Source organism: Elaeis guineensis, chromosome 10 (genome assembly GCF_000442705.2).
Source record: "Elaeis guineensis isolate ETL-2024a chromosome 10, EG11, whole genome shotgun sequence".
In the NCBI taxonomy this organism is placed as follows: domain Eukaryota; kingdom Viridiplantae; phylum Streptophyta; class Magnoliopsida; order Arecales; family Arecaceae; genus Elaeis; species Elaeis guineensis.
In genome coordinates, this window is record NC_026002.2 from 53,660,995 (window position 1) to 53,671,230 (window position 10,236).

Sequence of the window (10,236 nt, forward strand, 5' to 3'; positions counted from 1 at the left end):
CCCTTCATGAGCTACCCTTGATAGCAGAGTACTTCATAGTTGGTCACATTCAATGATGATGTACTCCTACATCTCACTTGCATGCCATACCAGTATCTCCACACTATTTGGTTATGAAGATAACCAATGCATATGGTACATAATGACCTATATTTGATATCATTATCATCTTAATAATAGTATATTATTTGGTGGTGAACCAATTTAAGGACTACACGATAAATCCTTCTTTATCGATCAAGTAATCCTAAAGACTTTATCACAACATAGGAGTTTATTAGAAGATATAATCTTATGATGAAAAAGATTAAATAATTTTTATTATTAATTAATTAATTTATATTTATAATTAGCACAATCGTCAAATGATTGGCTTTAGGATATATTTCTTAACAAATATGTCCCAAAGCCAATCGTTAGTCTGTTGATGGTTGTGCTCATTTTATAATTGTATATGAATTATTTAAAAATAAAAATTATTTCACTTATTTATCACCAGTTGTATACATCTTCTACATAAACTCCTATGATGCGATGAAGTTCTTAGGATTATTTTAAATCGATAAAGAAAGATTTATCATTGTCTTTAAATCTAATTGCAACCAAACGATACGCTATTACTAAGATGATAGCGATTATCAAGTGTAGGTCATCGTATACTATATAGATTGGTTATCCTCTTAACTAAAAAGTATGGAGATACTGATATGGCATATAGGTAAGTTGTAGAAGTATATTTCACTAAATGTGACCAACTACGGAGTACTCTACTATCAAGAATAGCTCACAAATGGTATGGATATAAGTGTCCCTCTGACCTAAGATCACCAGGTGACTTACAAGCAACTCATTGTGCTTTGATGCTGAACTACCTAAATTTTTAATTCAATGATGAAAGATTTCTGAGCACAGTCAAGTACTTATGGTAGTTGGTATGTGAGTCAAGATAGGATTAACACCTCTGAATTACAGGAGTTAATGCATCACTATGTTTCAATTTAGTAAAACCTGGGTTTGAGTAATCAATGTGATGGATTTGAAAGATTAAAATATGATATGGATGATATTTTAGGGTTGACAGTTAAACCTAGGTCACCTTGAGCATTAGGGTCAATGACATGAATTATACAGCAATCATACGCCAGTGGGTTCTTGAATATTGCTTTGCAATCATTCGATCTATCCGGATGTTAGATCTCATTGTTAGATGATTACATCGATTAGTACAAAAAATTGTTTCTGTGCTGCTGACTTAGGTTCAAACCTATGAGGTCACACTCAAAAAAAATTTCTATCTATTCAAGTGGTTGATCGATGATTGAGAATCGTCTAAGGACATAATCATCAATACGATTTATGGTTAACCTGATGCACAAGTTACAGAAAATTAATTCACTAAGTGTTAATGAATTATAAGAGAATTGATGAGCAAATTAGATTACTAATTAGCTTAATTTGATTGAGTAATATAATTTGGTTAAAATCCAACTGAATTAGATTCAATTAGGTTTAACCCGATTAGGTTATGAGATGATTTAATCACTAAGGATGGTTGGTTCCTGATTTGATCAAGACTTGAGCTCGATTAAATTTTGATTTGATTAGAATTTATCTAGTTGGTTTGGCACCTAATTAGATTGGGTTCAAAGTTATCTAATTTGGTCTAACCTAATTTGATTAAGATGGAGATCAATTGGATAAAGCCCTAGAGCCCAAACCATATTGGACTTTGCCCTAACCGACCACCCTACGCATGCCCTTCTTTTCTTAATGCTAATATCAGATTAGCATGAGAATTCTTTATGCAAAAGGAAGTTTTGTTGCCCCACCTGAATGCCCCAAGGGATAAGATAATATCTGGCTCGATTTGAATTGTATTTGAATTCAACTTGGAACTTGATCCTTATCTTAGTTCAAATTTGATTTGAACTAGACTCTATCCTCATCTCCACACCATCTATAAAAACCCCTCCCTTTTGTGTGACAAAAGAGAGATCAATTGCACTGAGAGTTAGGGTTTTGCTTGGGCATGAGGTCTTGGGGCTAGCGGCCATTTTTGGCGTGTGAGATTAGAGGAGATCCTTCTCCTCTTGGGTAAGCATCCTAGATCAGATCTAGAGATTTTGGTGAGAGAAAAATGAAGAGAGAAAATAGTTCTCCATCTTCTTTTTCACCACCACATCTTCCTCCTTACCTGTCTTTAGATCTAGAAGAGTTCAGGAGATCCAAAGATAGGAGTAGATCAGCCATCCAAAAGGTCTTCACACGAGCTAGTACTCCCAGAAAGATTAATCAGCACGAGGCTTCAAGTGGATTACCTATAGAGGCCAGATATCCTGTACGGCTATGAGCAACTAGTGAGATCTCAAGTCCATGAGACTCAAATGTGGAGATCTACTACCCACACCAAGATATCAAATTCTGAACTCAGTAGATTTGTAGATTAGATTTACGATGTGTATGATGTGATCATACATGTAGAATTTATTTTTCAGATCATACATATGCATTATATCATATTGTAGATCCTAAGGTATGGTTTTTAGATATGATCTAAAGCATATAATTAGATTAAAATATTTAATCTATCTATTCTATTGTATAAAAATTTTAAATTGCATGCTTGAAGCCCTAGCGATTTTCCAACAATAGGTAGGTTGAGTGGGAAAGGTTTCAATGAGCAAGATGAGAGTAGTTTGAAGCTCAAGGACTGCTGACGTCAGTGATGGGGAGGTTTGACTTGCTTGTTGCTAGTGGGGTCTCTATGCTAATGAGTTGGTGTTGGAATGAGGTCGCAACAGAGGTGGAGAAGAATGACTTGTTCTTTGATCAGAGGAGCCAAACCAACACTTAACTTCATCATCGTCCAGTGCTTCATGATCATCATCATGAGAAAAGCTGGGTCCTCAGAGGGATTGTGTGGGCTGGAGTAGTTAATTTGACATTTATCTTCGTATGTGAAGAGTTCCATTGTGACTTCAATCACCTCAGGTAGAGAATTTAGATCTTTGCATAGAAAATAAATATTGAAGCTTGAAAAGTCTTCCCAAGTGTATTTGCCCTACTTGCACATAGAGGGATATCGAAGTTTGAAAACATATTACCTACAACTTCCATGTTCTAGCAAGATAAGGGTAGGTTGAGGAGACTAGTAGCCACTTTGAATTTCAGGTTGTGTGGTGATCCTCCAATTGTCTGATCCCAGTGGTCAATTCTCCAGAAAAAGCCATCATGGAGCAATGGACTTGTAGCTACAAGGTTTTGAACAACTGAGAAAGAAGGGCAGGCTATGAAGAAAGTGTTAGCTCTTGAGAGCTTCTGAGTAGTCCAAGACCTTGGTGTGTTGGCTTTTTGAGTGAGGGCAGTAGCAACATCATCTAGCTTAATAGGATGACCAACTGCCTCCTCAAATACCACCCTTATCAGGTAATCTTGGGTTTCTAGCAGCTTGCAAGAATTTGGAATGAAAGCCTTTGCTTTGTAAATAGTTAAAGTAAATGGAGGGCTATCAGTGAGAGGATGGTTAGGTAGGTGGGAGTCCATAACTGAAGGATGGAAGTCTTTTGACGATGAAGATGGAGGAGGTTTAGGGTGAAGAATGGAGGTTTTTAGTAGTGGTGTTTTTTGGCAGCTCCAGAAGGAATGACCAAAATAGTGTCAAGCGAAGCACCTTAAGGGTTTCAGCAAGAGGCTTTTGTGTGATCTCTCTCCCCACAATGGAAGCACACCCCTTTCTTATAGAGATGGGGGAGGGTGGTGAAGAGGTCTGCAATATTTAGGATTATTTATTTTGCAGGTGGTCGCATAATAACATATAGTATAAGCATATTATATTTCACAATTTTAATACTAGCACTACTCAGATAGCTGGTAGTTGGTAGTTTTGGAATGAGTCAACCTCTATTTTAGTGGAACTACTTGATTTTGGTCATACTAGAATTTGATGCATAGACTATTCATTTCTAATCTATAATTAAAACTTGGAAACATATTATGTTAATACAAGGCATGCATAGATACAAATATAACATATAACTCATTTTTTTATTGCTCATTATGCCAGAATATGTTAGAGTAATTTTTTTTTATAAATACTGGAAAGAAAAAAAATCAAGCTGCAGAGGCACTAGATCTTTGGGACAAATCCAGCTACTCAACCTTCTATTTGTTCTTTTGTTTCCTTTTTCTTTAGGTAGAGATGCACGTTAATTAAATGCTACCATCAATAGGATGGGCTTGTGTCTTTTGCATGAAAGAAAGATTCACCTTTCATCTCATGAATCCACCATTGGATCATGCAATGGTTGCTTCAAGCTTTTTGCAGATACATGAAGAAAGTTTTAGTGCTTTGAAAGTTGTTCATAGAGTGGTCAAATAGTCAATGTCACGAAAAAAGATCAATCATTTTCTCACATGAAAGATACAACCCGAACCCTTTGTCAATAGTTAGTAATAAAATTGTGTGTGTGGGGAAAGAAAAGATTCAGATTAAGAGGATGTATGAACAATCAATCAATATGGCAAAATCATCTACTTCTGGGTCAGGTCGGTAACATATCGATCTGATTTAATTTTTGGATTGGTTTTATGCTGATCCAAAGTGATCTAAATTAGGTCCCAGCAGAGTATTGTGATTAGGTCAAATTTTACTCGATTTGCCACAAGGGACATCGATCCAAAGCCAATGTAACTTAGATGAAGGATAGTTACTTTATGGCTTCATTGTGGTTGTCGTCCCACCCCACAACAACTGTCTTCTAGCATATTATTGCTAATCACCACGTGGGCAAATAGCCCATGATCTCTATATAGCTGGCTATTCTGTTATAACAAACTAATGACCTAACAGATTTTCAATGGTAACAAACTCTTCTAATGACCTAGAGGCCTGAACAAGTCTTCTCTATATAAAGAAGAGCAAGATACTCTCTGGAAGGTAAGTTTCTATTTATAAAGCTTAAACTCTGCTGAATTTTTTTCTCCACTGAAAAAAATCAAAAATTATAATTCTCTCTACCAAAACTTCTCTTCTCACCTTCTATTTTTCTTTATTTCTACTATCTTTTCTCAAGGCCCCAACTAACTTAAGCATCGAAGAGTGCTAAATCAGGGGATACCTAACTGGTTTTAAGACTTCTTTTGTAGGTTTGCTCATGATCCACATCGATCTAAATTTTCAATAGCTTTCACTTTGATCCAACACTGACTTCATTCTCTTTTTGCCAAAGACTTGCAGCAATAGATTGGTATTAGAAGAAGGGTCATCCAAAAGATTTTGATGGGAATGGTGAATAAAAAGGTGCAGAATGATCCTCTACCTGCACCATCTTCTCCAGGAGATGCACCAGAGAATACTCAACCTTCAGTTACAGTTGATCTACAATAATTTAGTCTTTTGGTTCAGTAGGTCCAGGCTCATACTACTACAGTACAATAGCTCAAACGTACCATAGAATAGTAGCAAGAAACGGTCCCTCAAGAAGCTTAGTCTCATCACACCTAGTAATCAATTCATTAAGGTCTTCATTATGATCATTATTCTGCGCACATTGATCAGTCTTTTGAAGAAAAATCTACTCCACATAGTAGGAAGCCACACTGGAAAGAAGGTCTTGAACAAAAGATTCAAGATCTTGAAAGAAAACTGATGGAACTACAGCTTGTAAATCACCCCCAAAGTAGAAGAGATTTCAATCTTCGATCTCTTTTGTCTTAAGAAATTCTGAGTGAACTAATTCCTTCCTGATTCAAGATGCCAATGGTAGAATTATTTAATGGTTCTACTAATCCTCTAGATCATCTTGAAGGCTTTAGAGCTGTCATGATACTACAAGGGGCATCTGATGCCCTGCTTTGTGTTGTCTTTTCTATTATCCTCAAAAAATTAGCAAGGATCTAATTTTCTGTACTACAGTCGGAATCTATTTCCTCCTTCAAGCAGTTGGTGAGCTATTCATTACTTATTTTGATAATAACTGGATCCATTTGAAGAATATTAATAGTCTTTTTACTATTAAACAATAGGAAGGTGAATCTTTTCAAGAACATGCAGCACATTTCAATGCTACTACACTAGAAGTAAAAAAAATTAATGAGTCCATTGCAATGGCTGCTTTGAAGCAAGGACTATGAAACAATTGCCTGATCTTCTTCCTTAACAAGAATTACCAAGACACCTATAAGCAAATATTGGTCTGAGTCCGTAAGTATGCTCAAGTTAAAGAAGAAGAAAGCATACTCTGCTAGGAAAAGAAGGAAAAGAATGAGAGAAAGTAGCTCTGAGAAGAAGATCATGGAGATCGGCCAGCAAACAATTTTGGTGCCTTAGAAGAATTCAAGGTCAAAAAGTCTACCTTGGCATTTTGATACCTACAACCTTTTGTCTGCTCCTCGCACCCATATATTGATAGAAATCAAAGACTAGAGATATCTTCATCGGCCCAATCCTATAAAGGCTCCATTGATGAAAAGAGATAAAAGAAAATACTATTGATACCACAAAGACCATGGCCATGACATTGAAGAATGTTAGCAGTTTACAGATGAAAATAAAATTTTAATCCACTGAGGTCACCTCGACAAATATATCCGATATCGGGCAAGTCAAGATGCTGAACAGTGCCAAAAGCCTAATGACAATGCTGAACTCAATTAGCCAACTGCTGGGGTCATTAATATGATCTTAGATCTTAATGAAAAATGGGGGGGGGGGGAGGGAAGAGTCTTTTCCCAAAGAGGTAGAATACTGACAATATCATTTTATTTTCTGATGCTGATGTCCAAAAAGTTTAGACTTTTCATAATGATGCTATTGTTATCTTTATGATAATAACAAAATATGATGTAAAAAAAATATTAATTAATAATGAAAGTTCTGTTGACATATTGTTCTATGATGCATTCTGATGCGTAGTTATTGATAGCATCAAAAATAACTCTACTCACTATGTAGGTAGGATAAGTCGAGATCGTATCCTCAGGGACCTTGGGCTAAGTTGAGATATTGCAAAATAAAAGAAAGAAGCGTTGTTTTTGATTTAGAGAATAAATTATCTTAAAATTGATGTAATTAGAAAATAAAGAGCTCGGGAGTTTTGAATTAATTTTGCACTAGTAGAGTTGTATCTCTTTTTTTTTATTTAAATGGATGTGATTAATCTTAAGAAAAATACCTAGCTTTCTTCGGCACATCCCGTACTCGTAGATCACGATGCATCTCTGAAAAATACTAGATAAACAACTCTTCTTTCCTCGACATGCCCCATACCCATAGATCACAACGTATCTCCAGAAAGTAAAAGTTATTTCGAATATTAATATAATAGGAAAGCATAAATAAAAGCATATGAAAGAGAGCAAATAAAGAACTCATGATGATTTAAATAAAAAGTATAATCTTTATTGCATATAAAGAAATACAATAAAGTTTAGAACAATAAACCCACTCTGTGTCGTTACAAAATTTTTTCTCCACTCTCGAGACTGCTAGCCTAGTTGCTCATGGAGTAATCTCTTTCTCTTCCTCTATGCAAGGCTCTAGAAGAATTTCTGGGCTCCCCCTCTAATGGGAGTACAAAAGCCTTTTTATAGGTGTTAGGAGGGAGGAGTTTTACATGATTTTTAGATGTGGGACTAAAGAAAATACTAAGGACTAAAAGATGGATGGATGAGATGGAAAGATCACAAGCAGATAAAGAAAATAGAAATTCTTCCTCTTGAAGTATTTCTAAGTATTATATTTTTTCCTTTAATTTTCAGATCCATCTGCTATCTGTTTGCCACTGTGTCCGCCATGCCGCGTGCCCGATGCCGTGCACCGCTGCCGCGCACCCACACTGTTTACGCTCCTTTTTGATTACAAAAAGAAACTTTTATTTCTTTACAATGATGTCTATATCCTTTTTGGGTTCCTTGCATAGTATCTTCATTTTCTATAATACCGTATACATCTTTCTTTTATTTAAATTTTATTTTAAGTCTAATTTTTTTTAAACTTGAGTCTTTTTGATCTACGAATCAGACTCTTTATATTGGCGATCACCTTTCTTGTAAAACATAAAAAGAAGCATCAAATTCTTAATAAATAAAATAAATTAAATATAATTTTTTGCTTTAAATGACTTAAATTAAGTGTTTATCATATCCTCCAACTTGAATTTTGCTCGTCCTCGAGTAAAATAGATATATCAGCATTATGTACCGACTCGATCTTGAATAAAAAGTTAGGTTAGGCATCCCAAAAGATAGATGATACCTGGTCAGACCATTAAAGAGATACTTCATTTGATTATCAATTTGACCCAATTAGTGGCTGAGTATTAACTAAAAAAATTTCAAGAGCTTTTCTTTCACTAACTCTCCACTTTGCTCTTTAAATCCTCTAACTCAATGTGAGAGAGGTTTATTATCTTCTTGCAATTTAGTCCCCTTATTATCCACTATTTTTTTTTAATATTGCCCATCTTTTTATGCGAACTACAACACTTACTTAGGCGAAGGGGTTCGGTTACTCAGTAGGAAACCAATATTTTTTTTTTTTAAATAAAAATTTTAAGAAGAATTTTTGCATACCTCGACCTTTCCACCCAATCTCTCATGAAGCAGATTCTTTATTGAGATCAGTAAGAAGAGGGTTGTAGAATCACTCTTAAAATTTGGTTTAGTCTAAACCCTACAATTCATTGGGTTTTCTTAATAATTTATTCCTTAATATCTCTAAAATTATCTTGATCATTAATCATTCATTGATTAGGATGCCTAATTGACTCTTAATCAAAATAAAATTTGGATACACAAAACTAATTATTTCTGACCATACTCGAGGATTTGATTAATTTCTTTTCCCCCCAACTTAATCTACATCATCCTCAATGGAGTAGGAAAGCAAAGAAAATAAAAGGAGAGAGTGCACCTGGGATAATTTTACTTCGAAAGTTAAAGATAGTTTCATTGATTAATAGGCTCTTGTTCTAAATTCCTGCAGCTGCAGTAAAGTAAAAAAAATATGAAATCATTGGGTTGCCTCCTAACAAGTGCTAAGTTTTACGTCTTCAACCAGACATCTAGTTTATTATTCATTATAAAGTGGATCACACAGGTAGATGGTGTCGATTCATTCTTTATGTGCAATTTCATCTACATATGGCTTTAGACGTTGGCCGTTTACCTTAAATGTATTGCCATTCTGGGGGTCATGAATTTCAATTGCTCCATGTGGGAATATTTGTGTGACAATGAAAGGTCCATCCCATCGGGATCGAAGTTTACCGGGAAAAAGGCGTAACCTGGAATTGAAAAGCCATACCTTTTGATTTAGCTCAAACAATTTTCTAAAGATATATTTGTCATGAAATACTTTGGTTCGAGCCTTGTAAATTCATGAACTCTTGTATGCATCATTGCGAAGTTCTTCCAATTCATTGATTTGTAACCTTCGATTAGAACCTGCATTCTTCATGTTAAAATTAAACATTCATATGGCCCAGAGTGCACGATGTTCTAATTCAACCGACAGATGGCAAGCTTTGCCATAAACTAATTGGTAGGGTGACATACCGATAGGGGTTTTAAAAGCTGTACGGTAAGCCCATAATGCATCATCTAAGCGAAGAGACCAATCCTTTCTATCAGGCCTAACCGTCTTTTCTAGGATATGTTTAATCTCCCTATTTGACACCTCTACCTGACCATTAGTTTGGGGGTGATATGGTGTGGCCACTTTTGTGTGTAATATTATATTTTTTCATAAGTGCTTCAAAATGTTTATTCGTAAAATGAGTCCCTCCATCACTAATGATCACCCTTGGGAAGCCAAATCGACTAATGATGTTTCGTTGGATAAAACTAGTTATAACTTTATTATCATTAGTCCGTGTAGCTATTGCCTCCACCCATTTTGACACGTAATCAACTACCACCAGAATATATTCGAATCCAAACGAGGCTGGAAAAGGTCCCATGAAATCAATCCCCCAAACATCGAAGATTTCTACTACTAAAATGGAGGTCAGCAGTATCATATCCATCTTGGATAAATTTCCTGTTTGCTGACATTGCAGACAACTTCGGCCAAATTTATGTGCATCCTTGAAAAGTGTTGGCCAATAAAACCCACTCTGCAGTACTTTTGCTGCAGTTTTTCTTCCACTAAAATATCCCCCACATGTCGAAGAATGACAAAAAGTGAGAATGCTTTGGAATTCACTTTCGAGGACACAACGATGAATAATTTGGTCA